At 39.5% G+C, this 26,445-nt stretch overlaps 1 protein-coding gene across 14 annotated transcripts in view; it reads left to right on the top strand.

Annotated features, from left to right (window-relative positions):
• Positions 1 to 4,736: 4,736 nt before the first annotated feature.
• Positions 4,737 to 26,445, top strand: part of CTNND1 (catenin delta 1) — a 71,565-nt gene continuing 49,856 nt past the window's right edge. For 6 of the 14 annotated variants that reach the window (XM_081343752.1, XM_081343746.1, XM_081343745.1 and 3 more), the window contains exon 1: positions 4,737 to 5,748. The gene's annotated coding sequence lies outside the window, so the exon portion shown is untranslated. Of the gene's footprint in view, positions 5,749 to 6,033; positions 6,158 to 17,092; positions 17,115 to 22,804; positions 22,900 to 26,445 lie in introns of those variants that run through there. The other 8 variants (XM_081343750.1, XM_081343749.1, XM_081343751.1 and 5 more) reach the window with 8 other exon arrangements.

Here is a 26,445-nt window from a genome sequence, read left to right as displayed (position 1 = left end):
GAGCTACAGATATTCGCCACTATTGCTAACATACCTTAGGTGTGGACGTGACTATCCCAGGAATGATCTGTTTGCTTCTGCTGCAGACACTACTTTGCAAAGTATCAGGTTGGGCTGCCATGCAACACTTTTGTCAAACTGTGACCCTCATAAATGGGTTATTTAATCAAGGAATATAAGTGGATCTCTCTCCCACAGTAAAAGAGCCTTTTTGTTTTTTACTCACTATAAAAGAGTTTGCTTAAGAAGTTGGTTGACTGGCAGCAGTAAAAAAAAAAGGAATTGTGATTTTTGTTTTGCACATTTGACAAATGCCTGTGGATAGCAGTTTAAATTCAACACTGTAATAATACTAAAATAAATTAATACGTTTCAGGTCTCAAAACTCATTTTGTTGAAACAACAGTGTGAATACGTATATGTGAATACTTTTGCTCGAGAATGAATCCAGGCTGTTACACAACATGATATTTTCTATCTGTACTTTGAAGCATTGTGATTTCTGTCTCATGCCTTATATGAGAATGTGACTAGTTGAAAATGCAAACAATGTTTTGACTAAGTTTGTCATTTTTCTCATCCTGAAATAATAGGTTATTGGGTAATTGGCACTAAACTTCATTGACCTTTTTTGTCTCTGTGTATTAATATAAACATTATATATTTATTATTGCTTCTTAAAAAATAACAAAGAGAAAAAGAGTCAAAACCTGAGATAGTTATAATGCAAATACATACAAAACATATGCATAGAAGTGCTGAAAAAATACAAAAACAGAAAAAAGAAAGTAAATATGCCCCTGTAGCAACTAATATTTGGAATTCTATATGAATTTATCTAATATAAATATTATTCAAATACAATTTAATTTCTAATACATTTATATAACTATTCTTTTTTTACCTACCATATTTTATATAAATTGAGTTCTATATTTTATTACACTTGCCTATACAAAATCTATACCTATAGGCAGTCTGCTGTTAGATATATGTAATCAGATCTTCAATCCATAGTGTGAAGGGAGCCATATATTTATATTTCAAAAGTTGCAGTGTCAGTCTTTTAGCCAAAGTAAGAGAACGGTCACTCCATTTATGCTATCCAGTTATCAAATGTATAAAAAAGATGGAAAGTAGAAAATTGACAGATAACAGATAAATGGCTAGTAATACTGTGCATTTTTCTGTTAGCCCCAATATTCTGTATTTATTTTGTATATTGTTTTTCATGAGAAGATCCATGGAATCTGACAGCGACCACAACCTGAGATGTTTTTCCACATGCAGTATTCTTGTGTCATGGTTTTTGTTTAGTATGCAGTATTGAATAAACCAAATTATCGTTGCTTAGTTAATATATCATAGTTAAGCAAACTACAGCACTGGGCTGCATATACCAAATTATTCTTGAGGTTTAACCACTTCTTGTAGTTCTTGTGCATCGTGGTTACTATCCAGTCCAATTGCAATTTTCAATCAGTCATAAAGAAATCTGTAATTTCAATAGACAAATCAGTCATCAGTAGACACATTGAGATAGACCATATTTACACACCATTCAAAAGAGACAGTAAAAAAGCAAAAAAGAGCAGAACACATTATCTCCAGGATCTATAAGATAAACAGGAAATAATACTAGACAAACCAGACAGAAAACAATACCCTAATCAAGAAGCTATCAAGGAAAAAAACCATACCCTCACCAACACTGACAGGGCAAGCTACTGTATATAAACGGAGCAAATCCCACACTCAGTAGTGCTGATGATGTTATCTAATCAGGTAATGAAATGTCTTCAAGTAAACAAACAGCAATCAACCAGAGAGCACTAAGCACTCCACAATCTGTAATTTGTACAATAAATTATAAAATCAAATGAGCATGTCCTGCAATTCACTTAAGAGAAACTTTATGGAGTAAACTGCTTTTGGATATGCTTTGATAATGCAAGACAAGTATCACAAGCACGTCACTTGACTTCCTTTTAATCTGAAAGATATTTTCGTTGCATAAAGAGGAATAATTGCCACATAATTACTTATATTTCCTATGCAGATAGTGTTGTGTCTACATGCAAATTGTCACTGGCTGAGGAATCTGGTCAAGCAATTATCCCTGAAGAAATATTACAGTTGCTTTGGGAGAGCCACCTAATTTAATTATTGCATTATACTTTTTTAATCTGCAGCTTCTTAGTTTTATTTATTTCATACTATTGCTAAAATGGGATCTTTTAACCTTTAACGGCTGATATTACTAACTACTGCTTTTCAAAAGTGGCTTCTTAGGCTAATTGGTAAAAAAATAAATATGCATCTGGATAAATAAGGATGGCATGAAACAACTAGTGACTGTATTTGCATAACAGATTAAGCCTCTGTGGTAGTGTTCACTATCATTTCTTACCTCCACACCTCCATAATAACTGGCACTAATGCCATTTCAGTGAAAAAAGTAATACCAGGAATCAAGCTCAACTTCAAGGGCCCACCGAGTGTGGCTCTGTTCATACAACAGAAAGCCAAAGGTGAACAAAATAATTATAAAAATATTTTTTAAAAATGGGGAAAATATTGAAAATAAATACATTCATGTTTAGTGCACTTTATGAACTCAAGTATAGAAAGTGACTTTTCATTAAGAAACTATTAGCCTAGCCCAGGAAGGAAGGCTTCTAGCCATTTTTTGAGTGACCAGTGGCTATTTCTGCAAAGACCAGTTTTTCCTGCCTTCCTGGAGGAACTAGGAAAATTCTGCAGGTGCTTTGCTGCTATTCTCTTATCCCTCCCTGTAATTACATCACACAGAGAGAATGTAAGCCTTATAATTAAATTAATAATTAAGGAAAGTGGTATAAATGGAAGGGATCTGTTGTCAGGATTTTTTCAGCCCAGCTTGATTGGTCCTGTTCCACAAAGGCCCACCTTTCAATAAATGCCATGTTTCCACTGGGCCCAATTGAGTAGATGGATAAAGAAATCCCAGCACATGTATTCCTATTGCAGTGGAAGAATTGCTATCTTCACCTGACATCTTGATATTCTGCTTAGGAAATTGTGGTCTGGCAAACATCCTAATAAAAATTGGGACAAAAGTTATATTAAATAATGATTTTACACTGATATATACCTGATGGCAATAAAAATGGAAATTTAAGTTGGAAGAACTTTGATTTTGTAAAATAACTTACAAAAGATTGTACACGAGAGATCATCTGCTAATCTTAATCCCAAATATTATTCTGAAAGTCTAAAGCAGTTGCAATATTTAGTTTGAATGCAGATAGTCCTTGACTTACAACCATTCATTTAGTGACCAAAGTTACAACAACCTTGAAAAAGTAACTTATGACCATTTTTCTCACTCATGACTGTTGCAGCATACCAGTGGTCACATGATCAAAATTCAGATGCTTGGCAACTGGCATGTATTTATGACAGCTGCAGTGCCCCAGGGTCAAGTGATCATAAGATTGCTTGCAACCTTATGACAAGCAAAGTCAATGGGGAAGCCAGATTCATTTAACAACCATGTGACTAACAACAACTGCAGTTATTGAAAGAAAGGAAAGAAAGGTCATTAAATGGGGAAATCTCACCTAATGTCTTAACATTAACATTATTATATTATATTATATTATTATAATTAACATTATTAAGTATAGGACTACCTATACTATAGAGGACTTTACCTCTTTAGTATCTATTTGTTAGCTAATGATGTGTAAAACATCAATTCTTTTATATGTAGGAACGTATACATATGTATTTTTGTTCATCAAACATGAGAACAAAATCAACTTGGACTCTTTCCAGTTTTGTACTTCAGATGGCACAAGGTGCTTAAACATGCAAAAAAAATAGACAAAATATATATTTATTCAGAAAAAAATCTCGAGTTTAGGACTACAGCCCAATTTTCTATCTTGAATAAAGTTAGTTTTGTTTCTAATCTATTTTCCTGTTGCCTTACAAAATGTTCCAATATGTTCTTAGTGAAAATTGCCCTATTTACTCCAATAAACTGATTCTAAATAGAGACAGAATTCTATGATAGTCCTTGGGAATAAGTACCATTTTTAAGCACTGACACACTGATACTGACTTTTTATCAGTTTGAGCTCTTTGTTATAGTGTTCAGAATGGCAGAAAGAAAAAAATTAAGTATAGAGAATCTTCAAATATAGAATCAAGCTCCGTGCATCTGAGTTATTACTGCACAGCAATCTGGACCCACAATCAAAAATACAAATTAAATATTAAGAATACAGGCTAATCAAGGAGACAAAGAAAACAAATGATCTGTGCTCTGAACAAGGGTGTGAGGCAGGAAAGAAAGAAAAAGTCCCTAGTCACTATAGTCAATTAAATCAGTACAGATTTAATTACAAGACACGCAAAATGAAATCTTTTCACTCGACGATCCCAATGCTCCCAAATCCCCCCTTCGAAATTTAACTAAAATATCCTGGCCTTTTTCTTAGAGAGAGACCCTAATATAATAAACTTCTGAAATCGCATGTTTTTGTTACACGTCTCATTTCTTGGGATAAGGTGCGGCGTTTGTACGCAGAAGAAGCGGAACAATAGAGCCAACGAGACCTTTACAATGGACTGATTTCTGACTAACTCTTTAGGATTGCGCAAGTCAGTTATAATTCTCGGGAAAAAGTCTCGCCGAATTTCGCAGGGCCGATCGCAGAGCAATCCATTCAGAGGGTTGAACAGCAAAAGCGATCGCAAAAGTATTTAAAATCCCGGGATCAGAGAAGACAGGAAACAGAAAGAAGTAAGCCAAACATGTTGGAGCCTGACTCTTCCCCGTGGAATGTTTCCTTTTTGAGAAGATTCTTCAGCGTGCTGGAATTTAAATTTAAAAAACACAAAATCGCGCTTCTATCTTTTTAGCGGAAGCGTCCTTCTCTTGATGATTTTAAAAGTACTTTGCACATTTCTCCTGTCATTTTTTTTTCTATTTTCCTTTTTTTGTCTGGTTTTTTTTTAAACAAACAAAAAAATCTACAATGGAGTTTTCTATTGGATAGCCTAGGATCCCTGATTGATGCCCGCCTCCCATTGGATCTGTGCGGGAGCTGACATCACTTCGGGAAAGAGGGGCTGGGCAGGACGCGCAGTGTGTCACCACCCGCCTGCTCTGCCTTTGGCTGGGTGCAACTTCCATTTTAGGTGTTGGAACTGAGCAAGGGGGGTGGGGGTGGGGGAGGGGGGAGCGGCGAAAGATCCCGCAGGAAGAGAGAGAGAGAGAAGGAGGGAGGGAGGAGGAGGAGGAGGAGGGAAGCTTCCCGACATCGTTGCTGCTTTCCTCCGTCTTTTGTCCGTGAGATTTTTAAAGCTGTCTCTTGACAAGAGATTTTATCCTTAAGATTCTTTAGCGCTTTGTTAGGAAACCCGCACGCTCAACCTTTCTTCTTTTTCTCCTCCTCCTCCTCCTCTGCATTTCCAGAAGGACAACAAGGCACCTAGTCCGGGAGAGTAATGCGAAGTTGTCAACTCGAATGATTAGGAAAGACGTCCTAGCGGAACAGTTGGGATCGTGGCACTCCAAAAAGGAAAAGAAAAGTGCTTCTCTTTCTCTCCGTCGTCGCCCTCTTCCCCCTCGCCCCGATTTTTTATTTTTAAAAGCTTCAAGGGAGTGGAGCAAACTTGTTTCCCCGAAGCAGCCGCGGAAGGGACCGCCAGATTCCCGGAGAGCAGCGCCAGGGGGGGGGAAAACAGCCCAAGGAGGTAAGGCGATTTTGTAATAATTGCATCTGGCTGCCTTTCCGCCCGGCCGCCCGCCCCTCTCGCGTCGGACTTCTGATTGGGCACGGAAGATCCCCCTACTTCGGGGTCAATTCTCTTCGTTGCCCTCCCGGGTGACCCCTCCCCCCCTCTCTTTCGCGGGGGGGGGCGCGGCCGAGTGGGAGGGAGCCGAGGAGTTCCCGGGAAGCGGATCGACTTGGATCTTCGGAGATCTTGGCTGGGGAAAAAAAAAAGAAGGGAGCGGAGGAAAGAGGCGAGAGGGGCAAAGATTGCATCGGCGGCGGCGTCCTGCTGCGAAGGGCACGGTGCGGGGTGGATCCCATTTCGCTTCTCCCAGGTGCCTTCGGGTGGGGGCCCTCTCCTGCTTTCGGAGTTGCTTTCCTGCTTCAAAGTAAGCTCCGTAGCGAACCAGCAAAACTTTTCCTCCTGGGTGGAAGCATAATAAATTCCTCTTGGAAGGGTGGGGGTGGGAGGAGAGTGGGTCTACCATCCGGCATTGGGAGGTAACGGGGGTGGGTGGGGGGTTTGTAAAGACTTGGATCTGCGTCGGTTTGTCGTCTTAAAAAGCAACATTACTGGTGTGAGGGGTGGGGGGCATTAAAGTGTTGTGCTGTTAAAAACTCTGGAGAAGTTCTCCTTAGTTTGTGAATCTTGCGAATGCGCTAACTCCCCAGGGGAGTTCTTAAGTGCCCGTTTGACTTCAATTAAGTTAGACAAAGATTCTTTTTTTAAAAAAAAACCACACTGGAATGCCTTGCAAAATAATCAGTGCTAGGTTGTAGTGCAGCAGGTTGTTTTTTTTTTCCTGTTAGTAGTCCTGAATTCTGCGCAGGTGGGTCTCCTACAATTGAAAGCACCCAAAACCGTAGCTACCTGAAGTGTTGGAAGTTACGAATAATTTCCCTCTTACTCATAGCATTTTGCCCTTCTCTGTCTGTTATGCTCCGCAGACTTGCTTTTTTCTCTCTCGCCCTTCTCTCATTTTTAAAAATGTGAATTCCTTGGGGCAGAGGCCAGATTTTGGTGACTGCTAATTGTCATGTAGATTTACAGGGTGTGGCTATCATTTTCACTTATGTGCCTTGTGATTTCTGTTGTAGGACTTTCTGTTGGGGCTGCTAAAGAAAGCTGGTTTGAGGTCCAGTGGAAATTGGTTACTAAACAAAGAGGTTAACAATAGTGTAACCCCTTTTTATAACACATTCTCCTTATACAGATAGCATATTCAAAAGAGGACAGAGTTAAAATTTGGCCATTGAAGAAGAGGTAGCATTCCCCATTCCTCTTCTTGCCATTACATTCTTGCCATTTTGCTGTTCCTCTCCATGTCTTGATAATTGTGTGGGATTACACTAGAAACCTTGCTTAACCACCAAATCCCTCAGAAAGAGCTTTTTCTCTGAGAAAGCAGAACACAAAGGCACTTCAAAAAACAGGGGAGGAGCTTTCTTCCTTTGGTTTTAAACCCACACAGTGGCTTCTGGGTTTAGTAGTTGCAAAACAGGATAATAATTTATCTGAAACGCTGAAAATCCTGGTTTTCTTCCAGTGTAAATCCATGTAAAAGAAAATCATATTCTCTCCAAACAAAGGAAGTGTCAGATTGTACCTAGGCAACTTTCCCTGTGATTCCCTTGAACTCTATAACTAAGCATTATACATTAATGATATGGGGCAGTGGTTAGGGTTCAAGCCAGGCAGGTTCAAGTACCTATTTGTCCTCTACTTTTATTATATGGTTCTGCCACTTAGATTACATTCATGGAGAAGTGAGCAGTGGTGAGAAACTCCTGATACTTTGGTCCAGAATTTCAAACTCTGGAAAACCAAGTGCTTGAGCTTGGCATGTGTTTTTCTAAGGCAAAGAAGACTGGTTCTAAACAAATTCCTGTATTTCTGGTGATGGTATTTTTGTGCCAGAAAGGAACCATTTCTGAGAGAGGAGTTAAAGCTTCATTTTATCTAAGCAGGGAACCTGCAAGAAATCATTAGTAAGGTGACTCTTTTTTTCAGGCCTAACTTGTATTTCTGGTAAACCTTATGATATGATGGGAACTTAACACTACAGTATTAAATAAAGCAATAGTTCAATGCCATACATGTGAATACCTAAAATGTGTGAGAGCTTTTCAGGAAGCAAAGTTCAGCTACTTATTTGGATGCTGAATTGCTGACTTACGCTATGGGGTGGGGCAGTTTACCACCATTTTAAAGAGTCATCGCTTCTTTAAGGGTAGCAGTAAGTTCATGGTAGAGAAACTGTTGTTCTGTATCTTTTAGAAATATGGAGCCAAGTTTGACAAAGATGATGACAAACTGGAGAGCTGTAGTTTGCTTATTCTTTTTATATGCACCAAATTGCACATTGAGAAAAAAACCTCAGCCACACAAGTGCTGTGTGGTGTGCTTCAGGGTCGGTATGTTTGGGCTGGAGGGCCAATGAGCTAAAGTGTAAAGTTGTGTATGTATCACTGTTGTTTGTGGAACTGGGAAGTAACTCTCTTTAGTGCATATGGATCCTCTGGGGAGTCAGGCTTAGAAGCACACCCTGCAAACCAGACATGTCAAACTTGCGACGTCACGTGATGTCGTGTGACGTATCGGAGCCTTTTCTCTATTGCCAGCAATGGGGTAGGCATAGTTTCCTAATGATGCGTCCGGCCCGTGGGCTGGCAGTTTAACACCCCTGCTGCAAACTTTGACTAGTTTTATTTTCAGTTAACTTTTTAACTCTATAGGTTAAAACCACTTCTTTTCCCACATGAAATAAAATAATTCATGATATGACTGATATGACTAATTGAAAGGTCAGATACGTTTAATAAATTGCGACATTCGTAGCAGGAGCAATAGAGATACACTGGCTTGGGTTGACAAATAGGTAAAATCAAGTGAATAGCTTATGATTCTGTAATGTGAACTCAGTAAACTAGGCTGTTTTAATCATGCTATAAAGTTTTATGAGTTGATGTAGTGGCTTCCACATAGCTCAAAACAGTGGGCTGAATCCAGGTTTAGTCATATGTAAAATAGATTGGGTGAAATCAGTAAGGCTTAATGTAGTCATAACTAACTTAATTACACAAGTTGCAGTAATTGAAATGGTTGGCTATACTTCTAAGAACAGTGAGAATTGATGTGTCTGGAGGGTGCCAAGCTGGAGAAGGTGAATTTAACACAAGTTGCCTGAAATGGGCAACCGTGTTTTTCTAGAAAGTACCTTAGGTAAAAGAGATGAAAATTACAGGGTTTGGGTTTTATAAGAAGTAGAACACTATGTAACACTTTTCAAAATGGGAGCTTAAATTATTTTTGTTGAGGAATGAATCTGATAAAACTAAAGACCTGGAGCAGAATGTCCTTTAATATAACTGGGGTTATTGGGGTTGCCTCTATTAGGAGTGACAACATTACCACTGATGACTTATATAACACATCCATTCTTGAAACATAATTTAGGACCTGCTGAGATATTGGTCAATCAAGGGACTTCTGATTTATTCTGAGTACAGTATACAGACAGGGAGGGTGACAGACGTACTCATTACCATCATCTGAGTCATTGAAGGGAGGACTAGGGTTGACTTTGTAAAGCAATATAGACTATGGTGACTTTCCCTTGTAGTCTAGGTTCCTATTTTATGGCCTATGTGCAACCACAAGAACTGAAGAAAGAGAAAGTGAAGAAAGAGAAGCCAGAAAGTACTGATAAAGAAGATTAAGATGCTTCTGAGTGATGGAAAAGAGAACTCGCATGCATTCACCCAATTCTGAATTCACAGTTCCTGAACTGTGCTTTGGGAAAAGAGGACAATTGTTCAAATTAATCAGTAGTTAATCTGCAGTTGACTTGGATTTTGGAAGGTTTAGAAATGGGGGTGGAAGTATGCCTCTATTTAATACAGCATTTCAAACATGGATTAGTCAATGTATCTTTGCTTTCATTTCTAGTTGTTGGATATTTAGCAGGGATATCAGGGAAGCAAAGATGGCCAAAATAATTCTAGAGAGAATTCTTCTTGTTAGCACCTTTAAGCAAGCTGGTGATTTCCAGATGTTTTGGGCTACAACTTCCATGTTAACCTACCCATAGAGGTGCTAAGTGAAGATTATGGGGATTTCAGTGCACGCTAAAACAGTGAGCATTTCCATGCTTTACACATGGTATATGGAAAGTATAGTTAAGAGTCGTGAAGGCTGGCTTGTCCAAACTGACTTTGTCGTAATTGAATGAAGAACTGCCAGTGGTATTCTTTGCCATTGGAAAGGCCTTTCTCCTAATAGTAGCCTCTCCTGCTTTTGTGGCTACATAAGAGCAAGTCCTGTGACACACCCTTCTGTTGCTCTTCAACTGAGCAGTTACTGCCAGCACCCACAATCTCCAAACAAAGCCAAATGTGAAAAATGAGGCTTGCCAAACGGCCTCATACAGTTTAATACAGTTCTTGCATCTTCAAGCAAAAAATAAATCCACGTATCTTCTTTCTACTCTTTTATTAAATATCCTCTGTGAATGACTGAAAGTTAGGTTTCTGTGATTAACTGGGTAAAAGTTATTCCACCTTTATAGATTGAAAGTTGATTTGATGTAAAACTGTAATATGTGAGTGAAATCCCATCTTTAAAGCCTATTAGCATCTTACAGAAATGGGATTGACAACAGCAACTCCTTTTCAGATGGGGAAAACATACGGGGCAAGGGTGGCAGAAAAAAACACAGTGCCAATTTCTGAGAAAATCAGCCCAACTTTTTCCAAGAAAAAGACACAAACTAAATGGAGATCAGGCTTGTCATTACTTCAGCAAATGCTAAACATGGATCTCTCTCTTTGCTCCCCAGATTTCTTTCTGCCCTCCCTCCTAGTTAAAAACTTGTCTTATCATCCAGCACAGCCCTCTCTGACAGCACACATGCCTTTCTCTTCTTTTTGGAATAGCACACGCATACTTCTGAACGTGTTATTGCATGTACTGTTGCTGCCACAGCCTTGCTTATGGATCAGGCAGGCTGGTTTTTTTCTTGGTGAGGGAGAAGCCTGCAATACTTGCTTCTTTTTGGCTTAAGTGTCTCACTAAAGCCACTCCCTCAGTAGAGACTGAAAAGAAGTGGATAGTCTCTCTGTTTATTTGATAGTTCCCTTTTTTTCTTCCACAAATTATTGCTTAATTATGTCCTCCTTGAGTGGTCATTTCAGGCACTGACACATGGGATGTCATCCCAGTTCTCTCAGTATTCTTCTGAATTGAGCAATAAGTCTGTGAGAAAATGTTTCCTGACTAATTCACAACTCTTGAATGTAGGATAGCTGATTTGTCATAACGACAGCAGCATTGAGAGAGCAATTTTAGATTTCACATTTTATTTTACAACCAGAGCTGATAGAGGAAGGATGAGGTTAGTATGCTACACAGTAAATGCTTAATAATTGGGAATGCTGGTAGGCAAGGGTTAGGCTTGTTTAATTTGTTTTTCTTCATATATACTGGTTTTCTTAGTTTTCAGCAAACATGCTAGAACCATGCTGTCCAAATCTAGCATGTAACTGGAATATATCAGTTTGGAGAAAATCCTGCATAAGGGATGGTGGGAATGGGACGGTGTCTTGACTGCCTAACTGTGATACGTCTTTTAGCAGGGGTGTCAAACTCAATTTCATTGAGGGCCGCATTAGCATTGCGGTTGCCCTCAGGGGGCTGGGTGGGTGTGGCCTGGGTAGGCGTGGCCTACTGGGTGGGCGTGGCTAGAGTGCGTATGGCTTACTGGGTGGGCGTGGCCAGCTCTACATCGTTGGCATCAAGGGTGCCTATGGGAGGACCTGGGCAGGAGTGGGACAGATCTGAGGGTCTCTGGCAGAAGGGGGGGGGTCTCTGGGCCAGGGCCAAGGCAGTGGGGGCCGTTCCCTCCCTGTTTCCAGGATGGCTTCGCGGGCCGCATGAAACCACTTCGCGAGCCGGATCTGGCCCCCGGGCCTTGTGTTTGACGTGTCTGTCTTTTAGGGTTTAATCTGAATTTTTCTTTTATCCCGCATCTCAAAATACTGGCAATCTAGATACTCTGTTTTCCACAAATATAGGCAGAGGGCTACCTACAGAAGGAGAATTCTGGGACTGCTTGCATCCCAGAGCTAAGATTGCCCACCTCTGTGCAAGATTGCATGATTTTGTATTTAATGCCCTGATAAAATGTGGCGCAGTCTTACATTTTTGGGGGTGGGGGCGGCAGGCTGTGTTTTGGAGAAGACAGCCTTCTTGTGTTTTCAGTGAAAGGGAGTGTGTAAGAGGGAACATGGGAAAACAGAAGCCCAAGCCTGTGAGTGAGGTTTGCGGGGAGTTGGACAGAGGGTGGAATTGTTAAAAGATACAATCTGAAAGAAGAAGAATGGATTACATTCCTTGACTTCATTCTGCATCCTTTCTCTGTTCGGGCAAACCAAAATCTAGCATCCAGTCGGAAATTTGTCTTCTCTTTCCTGCAAGTTTCTAAACACAATATCATTTCCTGTCTGACCAGGAAATGCTTGCTTCCTTCCTTTCTGCACGAACAACAAAGAATTTAAAAAGCTGTTTGGATTATAATATTTCCTTCTCCCAGTCAAATGAGAGAGAGTCTATGGAACCATTTAGTTTAGGCTGCTGTTGTAAAAGGGCACCTGCACCTCATCTTGCATTGTGTAGCTCTTTGTAAACCCTTTTTTTAAAAAAAGCTGGGTTGTTACTTGGGTGTGGCTTTTAAGCAGGTATAGATGTTTGGATTGCAAAATGTGCTTCCTGAATAAGAAAAATGGAGAAGAGAATTTACATGATCTAATATCGCATTAACAATGGATTTTATAGTATCTGATCAATGTTATTGTCACCGGTTGACATTTTTTTGACTATTGGATATTGTTCCTTTCCGGTTATCTTGTTAAACTAGTTTGAGAGGAATCTTAAAGCATAGAGTACATGAAACAGTTTGAAGTAAAGGACAGAATGTAGATAGATAGAACATAGATATTTCTAAGTATTTAATGCATTACTTTCACGCTTACTGCAAAAAGGGAGACATTCTGTTTTTGTAGAAGGCACTGTGTCTGTAGAAGGAATGCCTCAGTTTCACCTTTGCTGTATTGAGTATCTTCCTAAAACCTCCTAACGTTTAGTTTCATGACTTTTATTAATTAGTTTTTGTTTGGTGAATTGCAATTTGAATTACTCTAGGCAGGAAGTGTGCCTAAATCATGCCTTTCATTTAGATACCTTATAGTAGCTGGATTTCTTTAAATTAGATTTTTTTTAAAGAATAAAATTGGGGGCTATTTCCTGGGCAGTTTATTGTAAACATTTGAGAAGAAATTCTAATCATAGATTTGAACTCTTTTGAGGAGTTAAAAGAGCTTTAGTTAAAGTGAGATGAGAATTAACTGCTTAAATTTAAGGGAAGAAGTGTTTCTTCAATATTATAAATGATTATATTTTATCTGCTCAGAAAAAAAGGCTGGTGTGAGAAATCAATATCTCCCTTCTGGAATGCCATATGTGGCCAGGCAGCCACTTTGAACGTTTGTGCGTTTCATGCTTGTCATCTTCCCTTTCCAAATACACAAAAGAAGAATCAGATGGTGGTGAATGTTCTCTGAGGTCTTGCTGATGAACTGAATTGTAGCTACTTCAAAGTTCTGAGCGCCTGAGGAAGAAGCAGCCCGGAACCTCCCCCATAGCAGCTCACCATCAGGCAATGCTTGATCTTGTTCTAGTGCAAGTCATTCCTCACACAATAGACTTGTAGCACTTGTTGTTCCAGACTGTGTCATGCTATTCCTGTTTGCCGGAAGAACATACCAAGTTGTTTGTAGGGTTTGTGCTCTTCTTTGATCTTGTATACAGAGAGGAGGAGGAGGAGGTCTGGACCAGTAGTGATCGAGACTTTGGACTCTGGCACCATGTTAGGAGCATGATGAATTGAGAATGCCATGCTATTCTGATTTACTGGAGAAACCACAACTCTTTCATGGGTTATATTTGTCCTGTTTTGGAAAAAGTGGTGGGATAAAAGGTCCGTAACTCAGTGGTTGTTTATTTGTTTGACTGTGGAAGCTGTCAGATTCAATTTTGAGCCGTTTTTAGCTCAGTTAAAAGGATTGCATAGCTTCAGCAGATAAGGTGCTGTCTCCTGTCAGTTAAAGGAAAAAATATTGGGCATTTGGCCAAATAATTGAAGAAGACATAAAGGTGTGTCTCACAATACCCCTTGGGATAAGACTAGGACAATTCTAGACAGCAACTTTGCTTTAGGAAATTTCAAATCATAACCAATAAACTTTTTGGCTTACCTCTTGTGTTTAAATGTATTTACGCAAATGTATTGTGTCTATATTTTTAAAACAAGTTCTTAACACAAAGTATGTTCTGTGCACTGTGGTGGAATATAATTTTGAGATTGTGTTTAGAAGGCAATGTTCTGCTGTTGGATAGGGCTCTGTCTAAAGTTTTCACGCTAATTTTGCAAGATGGAGATTTTCAGAGAAGAGACAAGTAGCAGTGAAGTTATTTTGGAAGGATTTTTGAAGAGCAGTCAAAAGAGAAGCCTGAGTACATTGGAAGTTTCACAATTTCCTTTTATGGCTTCTGAACTTTTATTTTCTACTATTTTATTTTATTTTACTTATAGGTTACCCATCTCACCTAGAGCAATATTGTCAGATCTGGAAAATTGCTAGTTTTTTGAGATTCTGAGAATCTCAGAAAACAAAAGGCATACGATTCTGCAGTTCTGAAGGGCCCTGGCAGGTACATAATAGGTTGCTCAAATTATTTGATTATTAAGAACTAGGAAGTATGAAATAACCCCCCCTCCCTCCTCCAATTAGGTTGAAGGCATTGCTTGGGCTTATACTCAAATGCTATCATGGAAATATATCTAGGAATTATGAATACTGATAATGCCAGTTTTTCTGTTTAATACAGGTAATGCAGAACAATATATACTGCTCAAAAAAATAAAGGGAACACTTAAGCAACACAATGTACTGTATTTAATAGTAGGATGTCTTATTTTCTGTTCCCTTTATTTTTTTGAGCAGTATATATTATGCCATTGCTAAGAGTCAAAAGCAACTTGATGGTGCATAATAATGCGGAAGGTACAAAATAATGGCTGTTGGTAAAAATTGCATGGATTTTGTTGGTGGCTATAAAAGTTAATACTATGCATGGATCGTTGGAGGTACTTTAGTTTCCTAGAGGAGAGCCATACATATTTTGCCATTTCAATACTATTTTGCTCCAGTTGGGTTCAGTTCTTATTTATTTATTTGTTTATTAATTATATTTGTGTGGCACTCATCTAGAGAGACTGGATGACTTACAAACATATGCTTTAAGCATCAATTGACAATCTTTTTAAAGACTACGTGTCAAATGAGAAGAGAGCTTCAGTCTTGACTGTAGGTAAAGGTTTACTTACTGAACAAAGTTTGAACATAGTAACTATCCTGGATAATCATATTTATTCTAGAATCTAATATATATACATTTTAAATAGTTTTATCTGCTGTTATGTAGATGTATCATTTGACCAGAGTTGCTGGTAATCCTCAACATGTAGTAAATAAACATTTTCAAAGATTCATGGTTCAGGTAATGAGAATCTAGAGAAATGGATTGCTGGACTTCAGAGATTCTAAGTTGATTCTGGCTTCATGGGTGATTTCTTTGTACAATAAGATATTCAGTGGCCTTAAGTTTTGAGTCACACCAGATGTGACTATAGTGGAGATTGAAATGAAGTTTAAAGGCAAAGGGGAGAAATTTGTTTTATTAACCTGGCAGACTTCAGGTCTTCAAAATCTATTTGGTGTACTAGAACTAGAGACTCATCAAATATCTGATGCAGAACAGTTAATAGTTCAATATTTTTCTAAATTCTTATACAGAGGGCTCAACTGTAATTGGCCCTAGTACTCATAATAAATACAAATTACATAATTTGCTCCTTTCCTCTTAATGTTTTGTCACCTAAGTATATTTAGAGAATATGAAGTCCTTGTCTGGCTAGTATTTGATGTAATTAGGAATTAGGGATCATTATTGTAGATCTAATTCTCATAAGTTTAAACTAGTCAAAACAAAACTATGTGCTAGTTGTGTTTTCTTCTACGTGTTTCCTCAACATGAATAGAATAGGATTGTGTGGGATTTTGAGTTCAGTCTCCAAAAGGTGCTTCAGTACATGAACAAAACACTTAACAACTCTTTAAAGTAGCCTCATTTTCCCTGGGCTCATGTGGCAGGTGCAGCGGACTTTTGCATACTCTTGAGAAAAGATGCAGCTGCTTTAAGGAGCTTCTGGCAGGAGTGATGTTGGCTCTCTGAAGTACTTTTTTCTTAATTTTTTTCTCAAGAATTGCACAGCCTTGGAAATAAACGTCACCAAGGTTGTTAGCCATAGAAAGGATTTCTAGTGACCAGACCAGGCTGTTACTGTCCCGGTGAGAGCTGCAAAGGATTTAAAGTCTGCCTTGCTGATAGGCATGCCACCTTTGTATTTACAGTAAGGCTGGAAAGGATGGAAAAGTAGCTAACTCCTTTTGAGTAAGGAGAATGAAGCAATGCTGAAATGCATCAAGTATCTTTGTGTGATAAGGGAATGAATTGATGCCCTTCAAAAGCCTCTGCGTGAACTTCACAAAGTGTTGGAGTTTTATCACTTGAGAATGTATACTGTTGATGGGTTTTTAACCTCCTTTGTTCATCTAGCACAGAATTCCTGTTGCAATGTTGGTGTAGCAAAATGGCTACAAAACAACTTCTCCTTTCCCTTTTCTGCTCCTGTTTCCTCCCAGGCCCACATCCTTGACACAAACCTCCCCTTCAAGACCCGGTTATTGGTGGGGTTACAAGGGTTGTTTTTCCTCTAATAAGATAAGGAGTTCTGCAGGATAAAGTGGGAGCTCTGGCCACTGATTGGTGGCCGGACTGCCCTGGAATGCTCTGGCCCATTTCCCAGAATCCAGCACTCTGTGTTTGTTTGTTTCTGAGCTTGAGATCTAGTGCTACTGTGACAGGAAATGGGAAGGCAAGAGGGGGAGAGAGAAGGGAGACGGCTGTGTATGCGCGTGTGCAATCTCTTTGTCCCCTGACTTCAGCTGCAAATTCCCACCGAGAGAAAAGAGTGACCTTTGTGTTGTGAAAGGATTTGCAAATTGTGCAGATCCCTGAGTTTAGAGATTTGGCACGTGAATCCAGGTGTCATGCCCCGTGCTCCATGTAGGGATTTTGAGCTCTCCTGAGGACATAAAAAGCTGAGCACAATGTTTTTTTTTCCCCTGTAGTTGTGTAAACTTGGAGAACTTCTGGTGCTGTGCAGGGTACGTAGGCTATTTCATTGCTAGCAGTATACGTATGCATATTTCATAGAAGTTCCTTTTATTGAACTTACAGGTACTAACAAGAGTGTAACCTAAACGGTGGTCAAAACTGCTCACTATGCATGTGCCTTTCTCATGGGCATGTTGTGTGGTATGCTTCCACAGATGACAGGTAGATACAGTATTAACAAAGTAATCCATTGATGGGAAAACAAATTAGTGAGGATGCTCTTAACTGCCCTATTGCCTTTGTATTTTCCTTGGCAGGTGGGCATATTTGCAAGGAAAGCCTTTTTAAAGAATCTGCTATTTTTATGCTCTCAAGAATGTTAAGGATCTAATTTGGAGCTTAGAAATATTTACATTAATAAAGATCACTCTAGAGCTGACATCTTGCTTTGCAGCATAGCTTTCCGTTAAATATTTTCTTAATTAAATCTTTTTTTTTAAAAAAATAATCCGGTGGGTGTGCATCCTGCATTGCTCAGGGGAAGTCTTCCAAGGCATTAGAGCCCTTGAGCTCCCAGCTGAGTTAGAGGAATTCTGTCCCCAGTCAAGCATAATTGTCTTGATGACAAGTGTAATGCTTGATTGTGCACTCTTAGTGGGTATTTTTTCAAAACTAGGGTTTCGTGCTAATAAAATACTGCTGTCTTCAGATGGAAGAATAAGAGAGAATGTTTGATGTCAGATGCCCTTTTGTCATTACATTTTTCTTGCACTATTCATGCTCCTCGAAGACAACCTTTTGTTTTTTTTCATTTCTTTGTTTAATGGCTGAAGCAAATCAACTGCCTTTTAAGATGGATGTCTTTCTGGTGCTCTTGTAGTTCAAGTTTATCAGATCATATTACTCCATTTTGAAAACAGTATTCCAGAGTTATCTGTTGGGTATACAGAGAGTTCTTTCTTTTATGCTTCCTAAAAATCTCGCTTAAAGCAAATTTGTATAAAGCGGAACACTAAAACAGTGGGGGAAAAGGTGGTTGCAGTGTATGGTGTCAAATTTTGTAATCCAAATGCATTGACAAATGTGCTCATAAATTTTTAGAACCTTATTCATAAGCACCCCCAACTCAGACATGTTTTTTCTTTGTTTCATGTTAAACGTACAGTGGAAACACTTCATCTTTTCTATAGCTGGATTTCTAATGCGCATTATTATCATGGCAAAGAGGTGGAATGCATCAATGCCTTATGAATTTTATTCTTATTCTTTGCTCTGCTGTGTGCAGTACCTTGCCCAGGTTTATAAGCTTGTCTTTGAGCTCAGGATCTTTAATCAGCTTTGGCACAATGTAACTTGTGTTTCTAGGGTTAAAGCAGTTCTTTCCCTGTTCATTTTGGATAAGGGATTGAGTAGTTTTGATGTACCATTAATGGTAGTTTTTGGCTCCTTAATAACAACAGTAGCTGTTGAAGATGTTCAGTAAATGGAAGACAGGATGCACAGCTAGAACAACCACACAACACAGATGTGAATGCGTAATTGAGGGTGGAAAGAGGCTCTGTTGGGAAAAATGTTTGGTCTAGTGGTGAAGGAGATGGCCTAGAAGCCAGGAGACTGTGAGCTCTAGTTTTACCTTAGGCATGAAAGCCAGCTAGGTGACTTTGGGCCAGTCATTCTCTCTCAGCCCAACTCACCTCACAGGATTGTTGTTATTGTTGTGGGGAAAAGGAGGAAGGAGTATTAGTTATGTTCACCTCCTTGAGTTATTTATAAAAATAATAAATGTGGGATGTAAATAAAGCATTTTTGGCAAAGAGAAGTCTTGCTATGTTTGCAGACCTTGGTCACAAATTAACTATGCTGGCATCTATCACATGACAGTATTTCCCCCCCCCCTCATAAAGCAGATTCTTAGACAAACAATTTCCCTCAAGTGAGTGAAAGCAGTATGTAGATTGGAACATGGGGGGGTCTCTTTGCTATCTGAGTCTGCAGTCTTATCCTGACTTTGCTCACTTAGCCCTCACTTTGTATTTGGACCCCAAGAATGAGAGAGGATGGCCGTCTTTGGGCTTATGTAACTGAACTAAAGTCTCCTAAACTAAAGAGAGAGAGAGAGAGGGGTGGGGGAGAGAGAAACTCTCCTTTGACTGCTTTGAAGGGCAGCTGCCCTGCAGCCAGATTACTGGCATACCAATGGAACAATCCTTTCCCTCTGCTTGGTTGGTTTCCTTTCCTAATCTCTGTCTCTCTCTGTGTGTGTGTTTGTGTGTGTGTGTGCCACAGCCCCCTCCCCTTCTTGACTGCTGCTGCTCCCTTCCTGAAAGGCTGGGGCCTAAGTTCCTGGGTGGGGCTCCTATTGCTCTGGCTTTCGCTGTGGGCCTCGCCTTGCCTCGCCTTGGGAGAGTGCTGCTGTTCTGTTCAGACCATCCCTAAAGCTGTTTTTGCCACCGACCGTGCACATTTTTCTGAGTTAAATGATAACTGAATTCCCAGCAGGACACGGACTACCGCTAGCTAGCCGCCTAAATACTCACAGACGGGGAGATGTGTCCCTTAAAGCCGCTGTTAGATTTTAACTTTGCATCCATGCTGACCTCAGAAATAGCAGCTTTCCTTAGTACTTTTCGCCAGGCCCCCCCAAAAAAGAGGTAATTATGAGATTGTGTTGAACTATCCTTGGGACTTGCTGAGGACTTGATTGCCTTGATCTTTGCGCTTCCCTGACCTTTGATCTCACGTCTCCTGTGTCCATTTTAGTCTTTCCCCAGCCTCAGAGATCCCGGTTTTGTATCAACTTCTCCTAGCTGCTTAAATTTTCCCATATATGGCAAAGTGGGCTTTTCATTGGTATGGAGTCATAGGATTCTAGTAACCTGCAAGAATTCTTCCCGGTCGGCATGTAATTTTCATCCCTTAAGGGTGCAGGGTAGCTGTGTATAGGTTAGGGAGACAGGTGAGTCTCTTGAAGAGATCAGATTAACTAGTTAAACCAGTCTTGTGTGTGTGACACAGGTTAGGGCAAAGCTTTACTTTTCTGCCTTGGGCCAGTTTTAGTCAGCGGGGAACACACCCTGCATGTAGCCTAGGTTTTTTTTTGCTGAAGTCTGTCTACCAAGATTTATTTTTTTAAGTTGTTGGAAGGGATTGCTTGCAAGGATCTGTGGTCCCCTTATCATTATTGCCCGGATAGGAGTTTGCTTGTATAGGGAGTGGCAGTGTTCAAAGTCCAAACAAAGTTGCAAACAAAGCTATCATATCGGTTCTTTTTTTCCTCTTTCTCATCTTCCTGCTGCATAAAGGCAGAAATCAGCATGGGTCCTTGGAAATAAAGCTCAGGATGAGAAACAGGTGAATAGAGCCTACTCTACTCACTGAAGTGGTTTGAAAAAAATTCAGTTTAGTGCTTTGAAAGCTCAAGCCTTCACTCTGGGTGAATATTGTGTTTCAAATAAGAGGAGAAATGTGTTCTGGGGTGCAGACTGCTTGTGAAACTGAACCAAGGCTGCTATTACTTGTAACCAGTATCTCAAGTTAAGCAGCTCTAAAATATACAATAAACTCACAAACATGCACACATTTTACACCAGGAAAGTATTCTGCATCCTGAAGTATGAAACACATTAAGTACAGAGGGACCCTGCATGTCTCATACAGCTTTGACCTGTTAATTAAGAGTGTATTATGATTACTCCAAGCTGCCAGCAGTGGGTGGAGTCGCACTTGCTGAATCATAGCTTACTAAACCACAGAAAGTTGGTTTGCACAGTGTACTAAATTAAAGTTAACCCTGTTAACGTGACTTAAAGTGTATTATTTATTTGGACTTTCTAAGCTACTGATTTAAGATTCTATCCATCCCTCCATATACCTGGTTACAGAATACAACACAGACCCATCACGTCCAAGTTGTGATTCACCTAGATGTGACACTCCATATTGTAATATTGAATCTTGGCTCTTCTAGATGGCCCTTAAATCATGTTTGTAATTCTTTAGTAGAAACATGGTAGAAAATATCCAGCAGTCAGTTAAATGAGACTAATGATCTAACAAAGACTTCTACTCGATTTTATCCCTGTGATTCTGTGAAGTGAAGAAGATGCAGGTTGAAAATCCAAGGAAGATTGAATTATAAAGTGCTAACAGGAGTGGCTCTTTTCTAACATGTGTGCCTCATCAGAAAAAAGGACAACTCAGAGTTATAAAGACAATTTCAGTATGTGGCAATGAACCCAGGAAATGATTTTCTAGTTTGCTTATCTATAAAAAAAGTGTGTGACCATATAAAAACTATTATTTTATGAAAAAAATACAAATAAGCCTTGTGGAGTGCATAATTGAAAATGTAAAGAGAAATTGAGGACTAATATGACCAGCAGTGCTTGTTACATGAGTTTACACAGTCACAATACCACTGGCAGGTCAAGTTTTCAGAAAAAAACCAACCATAGTTTAATGATCTACTTTGCATGAAGAAAATCTCCGGTTCCTTCCTTTCTATCTGCTGACAAACTTCCTCCTTCATGGTACATTCATATGATTTAGTCAGGGGAGGGGGAAATTGCTATTATTAATCAGAAATCTTTGGCAATCAAATCACCTATAGCTATGTCTTATCTTTAATTGCCAGAGTCTGAGAATTGAGATGAAAGCTGAAATATTTCTTGTTTAAACAAATTGTTTACTTTGTACAACTCAAGATGGTTGACCTAATGCTTCCTGGTCTTATTTTCTTCATGACACCTCCATGACAGAGGAAATGGTCTGAGAAAAAACGACTGGCTGAGAAATCACAGACACCTGGAAATCCCAGTCTCCTATTTTCTAGCCCAGCTCCTTAACACTGCACCAAACAGGCACTCAGTTTTGAACATAAGAGTGATTTTTCCGCTTCTGTGAAGAAATGTTGGAGAAAAGCACCACTGAGATCTGAAACACGAGGAAAGGTTCTCTCTTGTAATCTACGCTGTGCTTTGGCAACTGATACTGAAAATATAATAGCCTCATTCTTAGGGCTGGAGTAAGTAAATATTGGTTAATATTTTGCTTCCTGGTTTGGCAGAGTCCAGGGATCTGAGTCACTGTATTGGAAACGGGGAAAGAATTTAAATTTTCTAGCTTAACTTCTGTAATGTAGTTTTAATTCCTATATGCTGTAAAAAATTATCTATTCCAATTCCCGCAAGCAGGTACGGTTCCCAAGTACTCCTTGAAGGCTTAATGTGGTTGCCATGTAAAGCTCACAGGTGGTTGCACTTGCTTGCCAGGTGTTGACATCAGTCTCCATAATGAGTCTGCAATAACAGCCATTCATGTTTTATTACTAGAAGAAATTGCAGGGAGGATCATCGGCAACCTCAGACTTTGATGGTTGAAAGTGAAGAAGCCTCTAGGAATCTCTTAACGGGTAAAAGAAGAAAGTGCAAAAGTTAGTTTGCCGCTCAATATTGTGTGTGTTTTTTTAAATTAAGCTGACATCAATGGTCAGTGCCAATTGAATGCAGATGATTTTTTTCTGGACTAAAATTTGTAAACGTGATAACAGAAGCCACAAAATAAATAGACATCTGGTCCCTGGGAAAAATACTGTGACACTTCTAGGTGAAATAGAAAGGTGCAGAGACATCCCATCAACCCTTCTTGAGCAGGGGGTTGGACTAGAAGGCCTCCAAGGTCCCTTCCAGCTTTATTCTGACTGATACGTATTGTCAAAGCCATGGTTTTTCTCATTGTCTAGGAATTAAAGATGGATGTCAGAAAGGCTGAATGAAGAAAAAAACTGCCGGTCCGTTATAGTGCATGAGAAAATTGTGGAGAATACTGCAAGAACAAGTAATTTGATAGTAGTTGTAGTAAAAACAAGCTGTTTGAAAGAAGCTGTAGGGTGATATATAAGTCTATGTTAAGTCTATGTCAGGGGTAGGCAACCTTGGCTCTTTTATGACTCGTGGACTTCAACTCCCAGAATTCCTGAGCCAGCCATGCTGGCTCAGGAATTCTGGGAGTTGAAGTCCACGAGTCATAAAAGAGCCAAGGTTGCCTACCCCTGGTCTATGTGCTATTGCTAATACAAAAGCAAGTGTCTCTGGAGAAAACTGATATTTGGAAAATGTCTGTGGATGTTTGGAAAAACTGAGGCTAGATACTGACGACATAAGTATGAGCTCAAAGAAACAGTGACTGATAATCTAGGTGACATGATGTCCTTGGTAATTAAGAATCAGAAGCAGCTGAATACCGGTAGTAGCAACTGTCTTTCATCACATGAGGTATAATAAGAGGCTTCATGATAGCTAATTCAGTAAATATTGAGACATGAAAGATAAGAAAGATGTCTGAGGAATATTTTAGATGTTGCTTTGTCCTCATCTTGGTTTACATATACTTTGTTCATTTGCCTATGTGAAGGGAGTGTCTTAACTTTTTTGCTAGGTTTAATCCATGGGTGTAAACAATTGTGAACTATAGCTCTGTTTATCAGATGTATGGAGTGCTATTATCTTGATTTTAAAAAGATTAGCTTAATGATCTTTGGTGTATATATATTTGAGCCAACTGGAAAACTGAATTTATGATCAGCACAGAAGCATAAAAGAATGGCGAATTTTATAAAAATTAGCCTTTGAATCTTCGAAGTTGCAGTAGAAAGGTTGTTATAACTTATGCTTGTCCTAAATTATTAACGGTGTATCTGAGGTGCTACAGGAAATGCTTATCTTTTTTGGCATCATTTAGACAGTCAGTTGGATGCCTAGCTTAGATGTTTATGACAAGTGGTAGTAGGGCATTGTAGGAAAAAAACCACCTCTTGAAAGCAGATTTGTTTGTCCTTTTGAAGTTATTAGCTTCAGGTTGTTGTTAGATCAGCCAATTTCAACTGACATAACTTGAAGGTTTCTCAAGGTGCATCTGCTTATTCTCAGCTTTGTCCCATAAAAGTGAAAATGTTGCTTTCTGACTTTCATAGTTTAGAAATTAGATCCTAGGGGTTTATAACATTAGAAACAGTGTTGTTATTTGATAGAAAAGTCATGGACATACAAGAAAGAATCAAGAAATGTGGTGTGGGATTTGCACATTTATGTTAATGGTCGATTGTAAATACTATTGCTCTTAATGGCCACTAGTAGTATAATGGAATTCACATAACCCATTACACTAAAACTAAACAAACCATAGTTTATAGTTGGTGGTTACCTAGCTGCTGTAATACTGAAACCTGTAGAATCTGGGCTGATACAAGAAGATATAACTCTTACATAAAGATTATGTCACTTTTTGGTAACCTAAACCAGAGATGAATCTTTTTAATTAAGCGAAAGTCTATGGAAGTTTCAAGTAAGGAATAACTTTATTTTTTTCTTAAACCAAGTAATAAACAATTTTATTACTTGGGAATATTTTTTTTAGGGAAGTGTAGCTAAAGAGCTATGGGGATCAGTTTAAACTTTAAATCCCAGCCTATCTTGAGACTGAGCTGTCAATATCAACCAGTAGTGGAATTTTGTAACCATTGGTGCTAAATGACGATATGAAGGGGGTTAGGGTTATGCAAGATACTGTCCCTTACAGTCCTAAGCAATGGATTCCTTTGATAATGTACCAGATAGTCCACCACTTAAAACAACCAGAATTGGGACTGGAATCCTGGTCATTGAGCAAAGCAATTGCTTCATTCAATTACAACAATTGTAGAACTCTTGCTTGCATAAATTAAGCAATCTCCTAGGTCAGGGGTGTCAAACTGCCAGCCCGTGGGCCGGATGCGTCATGGTGAAACCATGCCCACCCCATTGCCGGCAATGGGGGGGAAAAGCTGCAATGCGTCAGGACACATCACGTGATGTTGCGAGTTTGACACCCTTGCCCTAGGTTGTTAAGTGGACAGAGCGAAAGAGCTGCCTATTCAGAGTTGCAGGATATTCTTTGAGAGCAAAAGGGCTCCACCCAAAGCTGAAATCCTCCAGGAGGATTTGCTTGCTCTCAAAGGTTTGCCTGCTGTGAGGAATTCAGTTCCCCTCTTGTCCTCTCTGCTTGCAACTTTTCCTTTCTGCTTCTAGGGGGGAATCTGGCAGAGAAGACTGCAGATGGTTATCATGTGATCAAGGGGCACCTGGCAACCAGTTACAAATGCAAATCAGTTGCAAACTGCCTGCAAGGTGGTCATGTGACCATGTATGCACATGCACACACAAAGTGATGTTTTACAATGGCCAGAAGTGTAAAGTGAGGCTTAACTTTGAATGGTGGTTAAATAGCCAGTCATAATTCAAGGGCTACTATAGCCCTACTCTTTTGCTTTGCAAATATAGGTAACGAGACTGTATTGTCCTGGGGCTGTTGAAGAAGTCATGCAAATATATCTCTGAAACCTTTTTTTTTTTTAAAAAAAAGACTAATTTTAAGATTTAGTGAAATGACATATGATACCCTCTGTGGTCTTAGGACACATGCAGTATAACAATACTTGGCAGTACATTTTGAGGATAATGTTAAATAAACATTGCCAGGAATTGGATAAAGTGAGACATAAACCTGTTAGGTTCCTCCTTCAGTATTCCTTGGAACAATGTCAGTTAAATGCTATATAAGCCTAAGTAAGCATCCACGGTAAATCAAATAGGATTGAAAATCTTTTTGAAGTGATATTCTCAATACTGTCTCCTCTCTTTCCCATTTTTCTTTTTTTTCTTCTTTTTTTTTTAAAATGTGTCAACATATCAATCAATCAATCAGAATAGAGTTGGAAGGGACCTTGGAGGTCTTCTGGTCCAACCCCCTGCATAAGCAGGAGACCCTATATCATTTCAGGCAACTCACTGTCCATCTTGATCAAAAAGGTCAAGATGGCCATAAAGGTCTCACTGAAGCACCATCCCTCTTATTGCCCTCTGCATGCAACAACTGGCTTTGATTCCACAGCCACTGGTGCCCTGGGCCATGTCCTCCTCTTCTCCAGCCTGGGTCCTTCATCTGACTGAAACTGAGGGACAACCCCCACCCCCACGTCTTTGGGCTCCTCATCAGTACTCCACTACTACTTTCTCCGAACAACCCTCCCCACCCCCTCCCCCCAAGCTGCTTGTTCTTTGCCCCACTAAGTTTAGCAGACCTGTAGGTCAGTCACTTCGCACCCTGACTAAAACTTTCATTTTGTAATAGCTGAGTTCAGTAAATCAGTTTTCTGAATTCTGTATTCCAGTTCCCAAACTTCTACAAAATTGTAGTGCTCATTATTCTCTTGGCACAGCTCATGTAACACAGTGCCTAAGAAAGGCTGAAATTTCATCTTATCTACCCTTGCTGAGAAAACAACTGCTCAGGTTCTTGCATTTTCTAGCTATTTTATCAGTTGAGAGCTTTGTTTGCAAAGTGTAT

The sequence above is a fragment of the Vipera berus genome, assembly GCF_964194415.1.
Source record: "Vipera berus genome assembly, chromosome: 1".
Classification (NCBI taxonomy): Eukaryota; Metazoa; Chordata; class Lepidosauria; order Squamata; family Viperidae; genus Vipera; species Vipera berus.
This window is presented reverse-complemented; position numbering and strand designations above follow the sequence as displayed.